Source organism: Emys orbicularis, chromosome 9 (assembly GCF_028017835.1).
Source record: "Emys orbicularis isolate rEmyOrb1 chromosome 9, rEmyOrb1.hap1, whole genome shotgun sequence".
NCBI classification, from domain to species: domain Eukaryota; kingdom Metazoa; phylum Chordata; order Testudines; family Emydidae; genus Emys; species Emys orbicularis.
In genome coordinates, this window is record NC_088691.1 from 50479392 (window position 1) to 50492734 (window position 13343).

Here is a 13343-nt window from a genome sequence, read left to right on the forward strand (position 1 = left end):
ATAGCTATGAAAAATGATTAACGGACTGTGAAATATGATCTCCCCTGTGAAATCTGGACCCTAGCCAGCAGCTCCTATCCTGTGCAGGGCTCCAGATGCTCCCCCACCAGGGATTGAAACAACTTCTTCCACTGCAGGGCCGCTCCCAGGGAAGGTCAGACGCACCTCTGGGATTCTCCCCAGCTGCAGGAAGCTCCACAGCTCCAGCTGTTACACCCCTCCTCCCTGCCCCAGAGGCTGCAGTTCTAGCTGACACACACACACACACACACCACCCAGGGAGGCTGCAGTTCCAGCTGTCACCATCCCCCGCCTAGGGAGGCTGCAGCTCCAGCTGTCACCCCTCTGTTTGGAGAGGCTGCAGCTCCAGCTGTCAGCCCGCCATGGGGGAGGGAAACTGCCGGAACCAGACCGATGGTAACTCATGCCCCAATACCGTGCAACCCTCACTTCTTTGCTGCTGCTGCTGGTGGCTTTAGAGATGGGTGCCCAGGCAACAGCCTTCCTCACTGGCTGCCCAGCTCTGAAAGCAGTGCTCTTGCCAACAGCAGGGCAGAAGTAAGGGTTGCAATCCCATGACCCTCCTACAATAGCCTTGCGAAACCCCCTCCCCCTCCCCAACCGCCTTTTGGTTTGGGACCGCCACGGTTACAACACCGTGAAATTTCAAATACAGTAACTCCTCGCTTAATGTTGTAGTTATGTTCCTGAAAAAAATGCTACTTTAAGTGAAATGAAGTTAAGCGAATCCAATTTCCCCATAAGAATTAATGTAAACAGAGGGGATTAGGTTCCAGGAAAAAAAATTTCAACAGACAAAAGACTATTATTTTTTTATATATATACACACACACAGTATAACTTTTAAACAATTTAATACTGTACACAGCAATGATGATTGTGAAGCTTGGTTGAGCTGGTGAAGTCAGAGGGTGGAAGAGGGTGGGATATTTCCCAGGGAATGCCTTAGTGCTGAATGATGAACTAGCACTCGGCTGAGCCCTCAAGGGTTAACACACTGTTGTTAATGTAGCCTCACACTCTACAAGGCAGCACGAATGGAGGGAGGGGAGACAGCATGGCAGAGAGAGACAGAGACACACACACCGTGTGAGAGAGAGAGAGATGCGCATTGCCCCTTTAAGTATGCTGACCCCACTCTAAGGGTATGTCTACACTACGAGGGTATTTCGATTTCACTTAAATCGAATATGTGGAATCGATATTGCTAAGTCGAACTTGTGTGTCCACACTAAGGACAGTAATTCGACTTTGTGAGTCCACACTAACGGGGAAAGCGTCGACATTGGAAGCGGTGCACTGTGGGCAGCTATCCCACAGTTCCCGCAGTCCCCGCAGCCCATTGGAATTCTGGGTCGAGCCGCCAATGCCTTCTGGGTAAAAAAAAAGGGTCGAGGGTGCTTTTGGGTAATTGTCGTCATCCGTCTGTCAATACCGCCCTCCCTCCCTCCCTGAAAGCGCCGGCGGGAAATCAGTTCGCGTGCTTTTCGGGTCAGTGACAGCGCGGACGCCACAGCACTGCGAGCATGGATCCCGCTGCGACCATCGCTGCAGTTGTGGCACTTGTGAACGCCTCGCAGGTTATCATCCACCTTTCCCAGAGGCAGATGCAGATGAACCAGGCGAGGAGGCTACGGCACCGCGGAGAGGGCCTGAACTCTGAGGGGCACAGACCTCTCACAAAGCACGGGACCCAGCTCCGAGGACATCACGGTGACAATGGGTCATCTGGATGTTGTGGAACGGCGATTCTGGGCACGGGAAACAAGCACGGACTGGTGGGACCGCATCGTGCTGCAGGTCTGGGACGAATCCCAGTGGCTGCGAAACTTTTGCATGCGGAAGGGGACTTTCCTGGAACTTTGTGAGTTGCTGTCACCTGCCCTGAAGCGGAATGACACCCGGATGCGAGCGGCCCTGACTGTCCAGAAGCGAGTGGCCATAGCCCTCTGGAAGCTTGCAATGCCGGACAGCTACCGGTCTGTCGCGAACCAGTTTGGCGTGGGCAAATCTACCGTGGGGGTTGTTGTCATGCAAGTAGCCAAGGCAATTGTCAAGGTACTGCTCTCAAAGGTAGTGACCCTGGGAAACGTGGGATTCCCAAACTGCGGTGGGGCTATAGATGGGACTCACATCCCTATCCTGGGACCGGACCACCAGGCCAGCCAGTACATAAACAGAAAGGGCTACTTTTCAATGGTGCTGCAAGCACTGGTGGACCACAGGGGACGTTTTACCAACATCAACGTCGGATGGCCGGGCAAGGTTCATGACGCTCGCGTCTTCAGGAACTCTGGTCTGTTTAGACGGCTGCAGGAGGGTATTTACTTCCCGGACCACAAAATAACTCTTGGGGATGTGGAGATGCCTACAGTCATCCTTGGGGACCCAGCCTACCCGCTAATGCCCTGGCTCATGAAGCCCTACACTGGCGCCCTGGACTCTGAAAAAGAACTGTTCAACTACCGGCTGAGCAAGTGCAGAATGGTGGTGGAGTGTGCTTTTGGACGTCTCAAGGGGAGATGGAGAAGCTTACTCACTCGCTGTGATCTCAGCGAAACCAATATCCCCATTGTTATAGCTGCTTGCTGTGTGCTCCACAATCTGTGTGAGAGCAAGGGGGAGACCTTTATGGCAGGGTGGGAGGTTGAGGCAAATAGCCTGGCATCTGATTACGCCCAGCTAGACAGCCGGGCGATTAGAAGAGCACAGCGGGACGCGCTGTGCATCCGGGAGGCTTTGAAAGCCAGGTTCAACACTGAGCAGGGTGACCAGTGATTTTAAAGTTTCTGTTCAGAGAAGCTGAACCTGCCCCCGTTTCTTTACCCAGTTAAGGATGACTATCCTCTCCAGTTACAGACCCCCACCACCCCCTTCCAAAAAAATAAATTTAGTTTTATTTTGTTAATGAACACCGTTGTCTTTATTACTGTTTTCGCGGGAATGTTTTAAACCTGGGACGCAGACTGTGGTGGGGAGCGGGTGTAGTGTACTGATGCAAATGATCCTTCTAAACTCCAGGAATGACAGGAATCGCAGTGGCGGATTGGTTGTTTCCACGGAGCCTGCCAGCCCTCCTGAGCGGGACTGCGTGTATGTGGGGGCTGTGTGACTTTATGGCAGGGGGAGGAGGGTTACAGATCCCCTGCTGCGTGGCTCTGTGATCCAGGACAAGGACCGCTGCATAACATCTGTAACTGCCCTCCCCCGCCACAAAGTCACAGAGCAACACCCCCCCCACCACCACCCCACGCACAGAACATGAAAACCACCTCCCAGACTGACCAGGGTAACTAGTCAGTGCACTGTGTATGTGCCCTGCTGCTGGACCTGCCCCCGCCTCTGTAGCCTGCTAAAGGTGAATGTCCTGTCCAATTACCAAGCCCCTTCCCCCCCTGCAGACAGACTCTCCCTCAAAACAGCATGACTGAAACAGTAATGAACAAACACTTATTTTTTATTAACAACCACATATGAAACTGGGGGGTGAAACTTGGATGGGGGCTTGCTTGAGGCGGCCAGGAGAGGACTTTTCAAATTTTGGGGAATGACAGCCTTCTGGTGCTTGAGCAGTCTGCAGGGGTGGAGTGAGAGTTTTCACGGACTCTCCCGCCCCTCCTTCTTTGGACTTTAGGCGAGGGGGGTATGGGACTTGGTGGCGGGGGAGTGCGGCTCCTGATAGACTGCAACGGGGCTCTGTCCTCCTGCCTCCGTTCCTGCAGAACATCAACAAGGCGCCAGAGCGTGTCTGTTTGCTCCCTCAGAAGTCCAAGCAGCGTTTGAGTCGCCTGCTGGTCTTCCTGCCGCCACCTCTCCTCACGGTCCATGTGTATCCGGTGCATTTGGGACAAATTCTCCCTCCACTGGTTATGCTGTGCTGCCTGGGCTCGGGAGCAGCCCATAAGTTCAGAGAACATGTCCTCTCGCGTCTTCTTCTTCCTCCGCCTAATGTGCACTAGCCTCTGGGAGTGTGATTCCAGGCTGGGTTGGGAGACAGTTGCAGATGTGGCTGTGGGAATGAGGAAAAGGCAGTGAATTCCTCCGAAAGATAAATGTAGTTGTGAATCAAGAACCTTGATTCACAAGAACATAGTCTTTCTCCGTGAACAAGACCATGAACCACACCTATCATATGCGCACTGAGGACAAGGTCGAATTTTCGAACCTCGCCTTCAGTGCCTGGGCTTTTGCACTGCCGATCTGGGAACCGGGGCAGGACACGGTACTCTCTGTAGCAGGCAAAGATGGTAAGCCGTAGACTTGTTGCAGATTAAAACTTTAGGAGTACCACTGGCCACCTTTCACATTGAAAGCAATGCCAGTCTGTGCTGCCATCAGTCGGCCAAGCAAGAACTGTGGCCCTGTCCCACCCCCTCGCGGATGTGCCAGGGAAAGATCCCTGGATGCTGACCCTCTCCTGCCCCCACCGCGTGGCTGTAAACCAGCGGTCACAGTTCTGTAAAGGAACTTGTTGCAAGCAGTCCCAATACTAACAGTCCCCTACCTAATTCAAAGCAGGTTGTCATGACCGACATCACCCTCATGAGGATCCCTGACAACGAGATCCGGAGGATGCTTCGAGAAAGCATGCAGAGACCGGGGCCCTATGCCGCCATGATCTGCAAGGCGCTGATTCCTGAGTACCTCCTTGTCTCCTGGCACGGGAACGTCTCTTACTTTGGAGGACCAAGTAAAGCCGCTCTCCCAAGGAACCTGATGAACAGGCTATCCCTTTACCTCCAGGAGAGCTTTGTTGCAATGTCTGTGGAGGACTACTGCTCTATCCCCGGACATATAGACCGGCTTTTCATCTAGCTGCAGTAGCAGCGACAAAAGAGTGGAGCAGCCTGGGCAGCACAATCATGCAGAACCGGACAGTGTTTGATTTTTTTACAAATACTTGTTAGTGATTATTTAAGCGCCCAGGGGGAAGAAATCATGAATCAAAGATTGTTATTAGTATTAATATTCTAGTTTTGTACAAAATAAAGGTTTATATGTTTAAAGCACTTACCGCTTGATCCTTCCCCTGAATCTGTGTCCGGGTTACATGCTGGGGAGGGTTGGTAGGGGATCTCTGTAAGGGTGATGAAGAGCTCCTGGCTGTCGGGGAAATCAGCTTGGTAAGCGCTGCCGACTGCCTCGTCCTCCTCATCTCCTTCCTCATCTTCCCCGTCCGCTAACATGTCCGAGGAACCGGCCCTGGACAATATCCCATCCTCAGACTCCACGGTCAGTGGTGGGGTAGTGGTGGCGGCCGCACCAAGGATGGAATGCAGTGCCTCGTAGAAACGGGATGTGTGGGGCTGGGATCCGGAGCGTCCGTTTGCCTCTTTGGTCTTCTGATAGCCTTGTCTCAGCTCCTTGATTTTCACGCGGCACTGCGTTGCATCCCGGCTGTATCCTCTCTCTGCCATGGCTTTAGAGATCTTCTCATAGATCTTTGCGTTCCGTCTTTTGGAGCGCAGCTCGGAAAGCACGGACTCATCGCCCCACACAGCGATGAGATCCAAGACTTCCCGATCAGTCCATGCTGGGGCCCTCTTTCTATTCTGGGATTGCACGGCCATCTCTGCTGGAGAGCTCTGCATCGTTGCCAGTGCTGCTGAGCTCGCCACGCTGTCCAAACAGGAAATGAGATTCCAACTGCCCAGACAGGAAAAGGAATTCAAATTTTCCCGGGCCTTTTCCTGTGTGGCTGGTCAGAGCATCCGAGCTCGGACTGCTGTCCAGAGCGTCAACAGAGTGGTGCACTGTGGGATAGCTCCCGGAGCTATTAGCGTCGATTTCCATCCACACCAAGCCTAATTCGATATGGCCATGTCGAATTTAGCGCTACTCCCCTCGTTGGGGAGGAGTACAGAAGTCGAATTTAAGAGCCCTCTATGTCGAACTAAATAGCCTCGTGGTGTGGACGGGTGCAGGGTTAATTCGATTTAACGGTGCTAAATTCGACATAAACGCCTAGTGTAGACCAGGCCTAAGTACACTGCCTTTTTAAGTAGATAAGTAAGTTGAGACAGCAGCTGCAGCCAGCAAGCCCTGTCCTGAGCCCTGTCGTGTCCCTCCCCTGCTCTGTGGAGATGGGGTAAAGGAGCAGGGGGCAGGAGACGGGTGGAGGGGGACACCCTGACATTAGCACCCCTCTTCCCCCTGCACAGCAAGCAGGAGACTCTCGGGAGCAGGTCCAAGGCAGAGGGCAGGCAGGAGCAGCACACTGCAGTGGGGGGGAGGGACAGCTGAACTGCCCGGCAATTGACAGCCTGTTGGGTGGCTACCGCACAGGGAACTTAGGGGAATGGGGAGCTGATGGGGGGCTGCCAGTCCACCCTGGTTCCAAGCCCCCACCAGCTAGCTCCAACGGGCTGCTCTTCCTGCAAGCAGTGGACAAAGCAGGTGGGTGCCAAAGAACGTTATAAGGGAGCATTGCGCAACTTTAAACGAGCATGTTCTCTAATTGATCAGCAACGTAACAACGAAACAACGTTAACTGGGATGACATTAAGTGAGGAATTACTGTATAAACACCTGAAAATGTGAAATTGACTAATTTTAAACAAACACACACACAGGCTGTGAATTTGACCAAAATGAACCTTGAATTTGGTAGAGCCCTAATAATAAGACTGTAACTATCATAATGCCACTATATAAATCCACGGTACACCCACACCTTGAATACTGCATACAGTTCTAGTTGCCTCATCTCAAAAAATACATTTTAGAAAAGGCACAGAGAACTGCAACAAAAATGATTAAGTGCATAGAACAACTTTCACCTAAGGAGAGATTAAAAAGACTGGGACTATTCAGCTTGGAAGAGATGACTAAGGGGGTGTATGATAGATCAGGGGTTCTCAAATTGGGGGTCACGAGGTTATTACATGGGGGTCGCAAGCTATCAGCCTCCACCCCAAACCACACTTTGCCTCCAGCATTTATAAAAGTGTTAAATATTAAAAAATGTGTTTTTATTTATAAGGCGGGGGGAGTGTCGCACTCAGGGGCTTGCTGCGTGAAAGGGGTCACCAATACCAAAGTTTGAGAACCACTGAACTAGTAGGACTATATATTTGAAGCCACCTATTCCACACCATTATTGGAAAAGATGAGCATTCTCTCCTCCCTCTTGCTGTATTTCCAAGTTTCTAGCTGATGAGGTTGGGGATGGGGAACATTTCCAATACTGTACATATTTTCCAGCCTCTGGGTTGGGGTCCTCTTTCTCAATCAACACCTCCATTAATTGCATCATGAAATTAGTCCATTCTTGTCTGTTTAACTGTTACCGACATGATTCTGAACACTAGTAAAGAAAACTGACAACAGTCTGGTCAGATTTTACTGATTTCATCTGGCAAAGCTCTGAACAGAAGCATAGGCAATGGGATTGTCGGTAGACTCAGGGAAGCAACACTATATCTGAGACATGTTTGGAATGTCATTTTCACAACTATAGAGAATACTTTATTTTGCAAAGTTTAGGGAACTCTCCTTGCTCAAGAAAGCTGGACGACTAAGTGAGGAGTTACTGTACAGGACCTCAGTTTTATTATCACCTGAAGTTAACCTTCAATATTGTTCTGTAGATCAACAGTGGTTCTTGCTCAAAAGGATAGTTTACTTGCATTCATCTGGTTGACTAACCTAGGGCTAAAAAGCTGAAATGAAGTAATCAAAACTGAAAAGCCTGAAAAAAAGTGAAATGATAAGCTGCATACCTTTTGTTGTCCAATATGATATTGTGATACTTTTATGGACCATCCCATACCTTCCTCACAGCATTTTCTGTCTGCTCTAGTAGTACTGTGGAATACATTTCACAGGCCCTGATTTAAAAAACCAAACAAACATATAGATCACTGATACTCAGACTAAGGCTCAGGAGCACAAGCAGCTCTCCTGCACCTCTGTGCAGCACATGATATTAAAGCACCATGTGATTTAATTATTAACCAATCAGGATGCACTTTTACTATGTTATTAACCAATTGCAGTTGATAAAATAATAATACTTGGTCAGACATTTAGTTGTGAGAAAATATATCTATATATTAAAAATAGTAAATGAAATTCACACTACAGTGGCTCTTTTGGGTAATGCTGATTGCTAATTTGGCTCCTGAACCACTGAGGTCGGAGTATCACTGATATAGATCAGAGCAGAACAAGTGACAATATATAATAATGAATATGTATTTTGTAAATGCTCCAAGTTACAAAAGCTTAAGTTTAAGAAACCTCTCCCAATGATCTCCTCAGAACTACAGGGAACATTTATATAGGTAACAGTTAACCCATTCAGCTTGGATCCAGGACACTCTGGCAACTAAAAAGGAGCAGGTACAGACTGTTGGAATATGCAGTCCAATAACCAAGCTTTGGACATTCTGGGATGCATGCTATGAAATGCAGCACTCACTTTCAGAAAACATTATTTCAAAGACATGGAATGGACAACGATGGAAGAGACTACCAACCACCTGACCAGGATGGTGATAGTGACTGCGAAATGCTTAGGGAGATTAGAGAGGTTATAAAAATAAAAAACTCAACAATAATAGGGGATTTCAACTATCCCCATACTGACTGGGTACATGTCACCTCAGGAGGGGATGCAGAGATAAAGTTTCTTGACACCTAAAATGACACCTTTCTTGGAGCAGCTAGTCCTGGAACCCACAGGATGAGAGGCAATTCTTGATTTAGTCCTAAGTGGAGCACAGGATCTGAATCGCTTGGCTAAAAGTGCCACCAGGGCTAAAAAAAAGTAAAAGAAGCAGTGAGAGGCAAAAAGGCAGCCTTTAAAAAGTGGAAGTTAAATCCTATTGAGGAAAATAGAAAGGAGCATAAACTGTGGCAAATGAAGTGTAAAAATATACACCTCTACCTCGATATAACGCTGTCCTCGGGAGCCAAAAAATCTTACCACATTATAGGTGAAACTGCGTTATATTGAACTTGCTTTGATCCACCGGAGTGCGCAGCCCCGCCCCCCCGGAGCACTGCTTTACCCTGTTGTATCCAAATTCGTGTTATATCGGGTTGCATCATATCGAGGTAGCGGTGTAATTAGGAAGGCCCAAAAATAATTTGAAGAACAGCTAGCCAAAGACTCAAAAAGTAAGAACCAAAAAATTTTAAAGTATATCAGAAGCAGAAAGCCTGCTAAACAATCAGTGGGGCTACTGGACGATCAAGATGCTAAAGGAGCACTCATGGAAGATAAGGCCATTGCAGAGAAACTAAATGAAATCTTCGCATTGGTCTTCATGGCTGAGGATGTGAGGGAGATTCCCAAACCTGAGCCATTCTTTTTAGGTGACAAATCTGAGGAACTGTCCCAGATTGAGGTGTCATTAGTGGATGTTTTGGAACAAACTGTTTAATTTAACAGTAATAAGTCACCAAGACCAGATGGTATTCACCCAAGAATTCTGAAGGAACTCAAATATGAAATTGCAGAACTAACAACTGTGGTATGCAACCTATCATTTAAATGAGCTTTTCTACCAGATGGTGTCACATCAGCTATCCTCCAGTCAATTTTTTTAAAAGGCTCCTGAGGTGATCCCAGCTATTACAGGCCGGTAAGCTAACTTTAGTCCCAGGCAAATTGGCTGAAACTATATTAAAGAACAGAATTGTCAGATTTCAAAGTAGCAGCCATGTTAGTCTGTATCCACAAAAAGAACAGGAGTACTTGTGGCACCTTAGAGACTAACAAATTTATTTGAGCATAAGCTTTCGTGGGCTACAGCCCACTTTGTCAGACACATAGATGAACATAATTTGTTTGGGAAGAGTCAACATGTTTTTTATAAAGGGAAAAAATGCCTCACCAATCTATTTGAATTCTTTTAGGGGGTCAACAAGCATGTGGACAAAGGTGATGCAGTGGATATAGCGTACTTAGATTTTCAGAAAGCCTTTGACAAGGTCCCTCAGCAAAGGCTCTTAAGGAAAGTAAGCGGTCATGGCATAAGTGGGAAAGTCCTTTCATGGATCAGTAACTGGTTAAAAGATAGGAAACAAAGGGTAAGAATAAATGGTCAGTTTTCAGAATGGAGAGGGGCAAATAGTGATGCCCCCCAGGGGTCTGTACTGTGGCCAGTACTGTTCAACATATTCATAAATGATCTAGGAAATGGGGTAAACAGTGAGGTGGCAAAATTTGCAGATGATACAAAACTACTTAAGATAGTTAAGTCCAAAGCAGACTGCGAAGAGCTACAAAAGGATCTCTCAAAGCTGGGCGACTGGGCAACAAAATGGCAGATGAAAGTCAATTAAATTCAATGTTGATAAACGCAAAGTAATGCACATTGAAAACATAATCCCAACTATACATATAAAATGATGGGGTCTAAATTAGCTGTTACCATTCAAGAAATTGATATGTATCAAAAAAGATAGTCTCCCACAGTATTCTTGCCAGCAAGTTAAAGTAGTATGGACTGGATGAATGGACTATAAGGTGGATAGAAAGCTGGCTAGATCATCGGGCTCAACGGGTAGTGATCAACGGCTCGATGTCTAGTTGGCAGCTAGTTGGTATCAAGTCTAGTTGGTATCAGTCTAGTTGGTATCAAGTGAAGAGCTCCAAGGATCAGCATCTTCATTAATGATCTGGATGATGGGATGGATTGCACCCTCAGCAAGTTTGCAGATGACACTAAGCTGGGGGGTGAGGTAGATAGGGTCCAGAGTGATCTAGACAAATTGGAGGATTGGGCCAAAAGAAATCTGATGAGGTTCAGCAAGGACAAGTGCAGAGTCCTGCACTTAGGATGGAAGAATCCCATGAACTGCTACAGTCTGGGGACCAACTGGCTAAGCAGCAATTCTGCAGAAAAGGACCTGGGGATTACAGTGGACAAGAAGCTGGATATGCGTCAACAGTGTGCCCCTGTTGCCAGGAAGGCTAACGGCATATTGGGCTGCATTAGTAAGAGTGTTGCCAGCAGATTGAGGAAAGTGATTATTCCCCTCTATTCGGCACTGGTGAGGCCACATAGAATCAATCATAGAATATCAGGGATGGAAGGGACCTCAGGAGGTCATCTAGTCCAACCCCCTGCTCAAAGCAGGACCAATCCCCAACTAAATCATCTGGATTACTGCGTCCAGTTTTGGGGCCCCCACTTCAGAAAGGATGTGGACAAATTGGAGAGAGTCCAGAGAAGGGCAACAAAAATTATTAGTGGGCTGGGGCACATGACTTATGAGGAGAGGCTGAGGGAGCTGGGGTTATTTAGTCTGCAGAAGAGAAGAGTGAGGGGGGATTTGATAGCAGCCTTCAACTACCTGAAGTGGGGTTTCAAAGAGGATGGAACTAGGCTGTTCTTAGTGGTGACACAACACAGAACAAGGAGCAATGGTCTCAAATTGCAGTGGGGGAGGTCTAGGTTGGATATTAGGAACAACTATTTCACTAGGAGGGTGGTGAAGCACTGGAATGGGTTACCTAGGGAGGTGGTGCTATCTCCATCCTTAGAGGTTTTTAAGGCCTGGCTTGACAAAGCCCTGGCTGGGGTGATTTAGTTGGGGTTGGTCCTGCTTTGAGCAGGGGGTTGAACTAGATGACCTCCTGAGGTCTCTTCCAACCCTAATCTTCTATGATCTTGGAGTCATTGTGGGTAGTTCTCTGAAAACATCCACTCTATGTGCAGCAGCAGCCAAGAAAGCTAACAGAGTTGGGAATCATTAGGAAAGGGATAGATAATAAGATAGAAAATATCATATTGCCTCTACATAAATCCATGGCACACCCATATCTTGAATATCGCATGCAGATCTGGTCCCCCCTCATCTCAAAACAGATATATTGGAATTGGAAAAGGTTCAGAAAAGGGCAACAAAAATTAGGGGTATGGAACGGCTTCCATATGAGTAGAGATTAAGACTGGGACTTTTCAGCTTGGAAAAGAAACAACTAAGAGGGATATAATAGAGGTTTATAAAATCATGACTGGTGTGGAGAAAGTAAATAAGGAAGTGTTATTTACTCCTCATAACACAAGAACTAGGCATCATCAAATGAAATTAATGGGCAGCAGGTTTAAAACAAACAAAGGAAGTATTTCTTCTCACAACACAGTCAACCTGTGGAACTCTTTGCCACAGGATGTTGTGAAGGCCAAGACTATAACAGGGTTCAAAAAAGAACTAGATAAATTCATGGAGAACAGGTGCATCAATGGCTATTAGGCAGGGATGCAAACCACGCTCTGAAGTGTCCCTAGCCTCTGTTTGCCACAAGCTGGGAATGGGCGACAGGGGATGGATTACTTGATGATTACCTGTTCTGTTCATTTCCTCTGAAGCACCTGGCATTGGCCACTGTTGGAAGACAGGATACTGGGCTAGATGGACCATTTGTCTGATCCAGTATGGCCGTTCCTACATTCTTAAGTGCAGAAGATAATCTGCCAGATCTGCTGGGCCTCTTTTCATTCTATGATATACAAGGAGAATATAAGAATATATAAGAACCTGAAGCATCCCTACACTACCATTAGAACAGCATTGGAAAGCGCCTAGAGCAGTGGTTCTCAAACTTTTGTACTGGTGACCCCTTTCACACAGCAAGCCTCTGAGTGCGACCCCCTTCACACAGCAAGCCTCTGAGTGTGACCCCCTTTATAAATTAAAAACTTTTTTTTATATTGAACATTATAAATGCTGGAGGCAAAGCGGGGTTTGGGAGTGGAGGCTGACAGCTCGCGACCCCCTGAGGGGTCACAACCCCCAGTTTGAGAACCCCTGGCCTAGAAAGTCCATAGGTCTTTCTGCGGTACTCTCAGCTATTTCACTTTTGTACACACTGACAGAAGCAATGTATTGTGAGCCTCAAAGCTTCACATCATATTAAATGTGAATTGTTATAATTGGCTTAAGCCTCTTCAAGCTGGTGAAAAGCTTATACCAGTGAGCAAGGACACTGTCTCCTGTCATTTGATTCTCCCTTTGTTAAAGGAAACAGATTTTGTATATTTTTTGTAGTAAACAGGGCTGCATCCAAGTTACCTGGCTCCATCATCAATTTCTCCTCCTATCTGTAATAACCTGCAAGACCCCAAATCTTTGACTAACTGCTCGGGTCAAAAGGAGTAATAGAATGCTCAAAAAAATGATGAGAAGAAAAGAAAAATAAGCAGAATAAATCCAAAAGCAGAATAACTAATAGAAGGCTTCAAAGAAGACATTTTAAGGAAGAATCAGAAAACAAAGGGAAGTAGCTTGGCACATAAGGAGAGAGGAAGAGTTTTCTGAGTAAACAGAAGCTGAAAAGAGAGGGAATACAAGGAAAGGAAAGTTGC

General features: G+C 47.2%; 1 protein-coding gene across 2 annotated transcripts in view; it reads right to left on the minus strand.

Annotated features, from left to right (window-relative positions):
* RNF168 (ring finger protein 168) overlaps nt 1-13343 on the minus strand; it is a 37851-nt gene that overhangs the window by 21351 nt on the left and 3157 nt on the right. Inside the window, exons 2-3 of one of the 2 annotated variants that reach the window (XM_065410427.1) lie at nt 12324-12478; nt 7743-7850 (exon numbers count right to left, since the gene is read on the minus strand). The exons of the other annotated variant lie outside the window; for it this stretch is intronic. The gene's annotated coding sequence lies outside the window, so the exon portion shown is untranslated. The remainder of the gene's footprint in view (nt 1-7742; nt 7851-12323; nt 12479-13343) is intronic. 2 annotated transcript variants of the gene reach the window in all.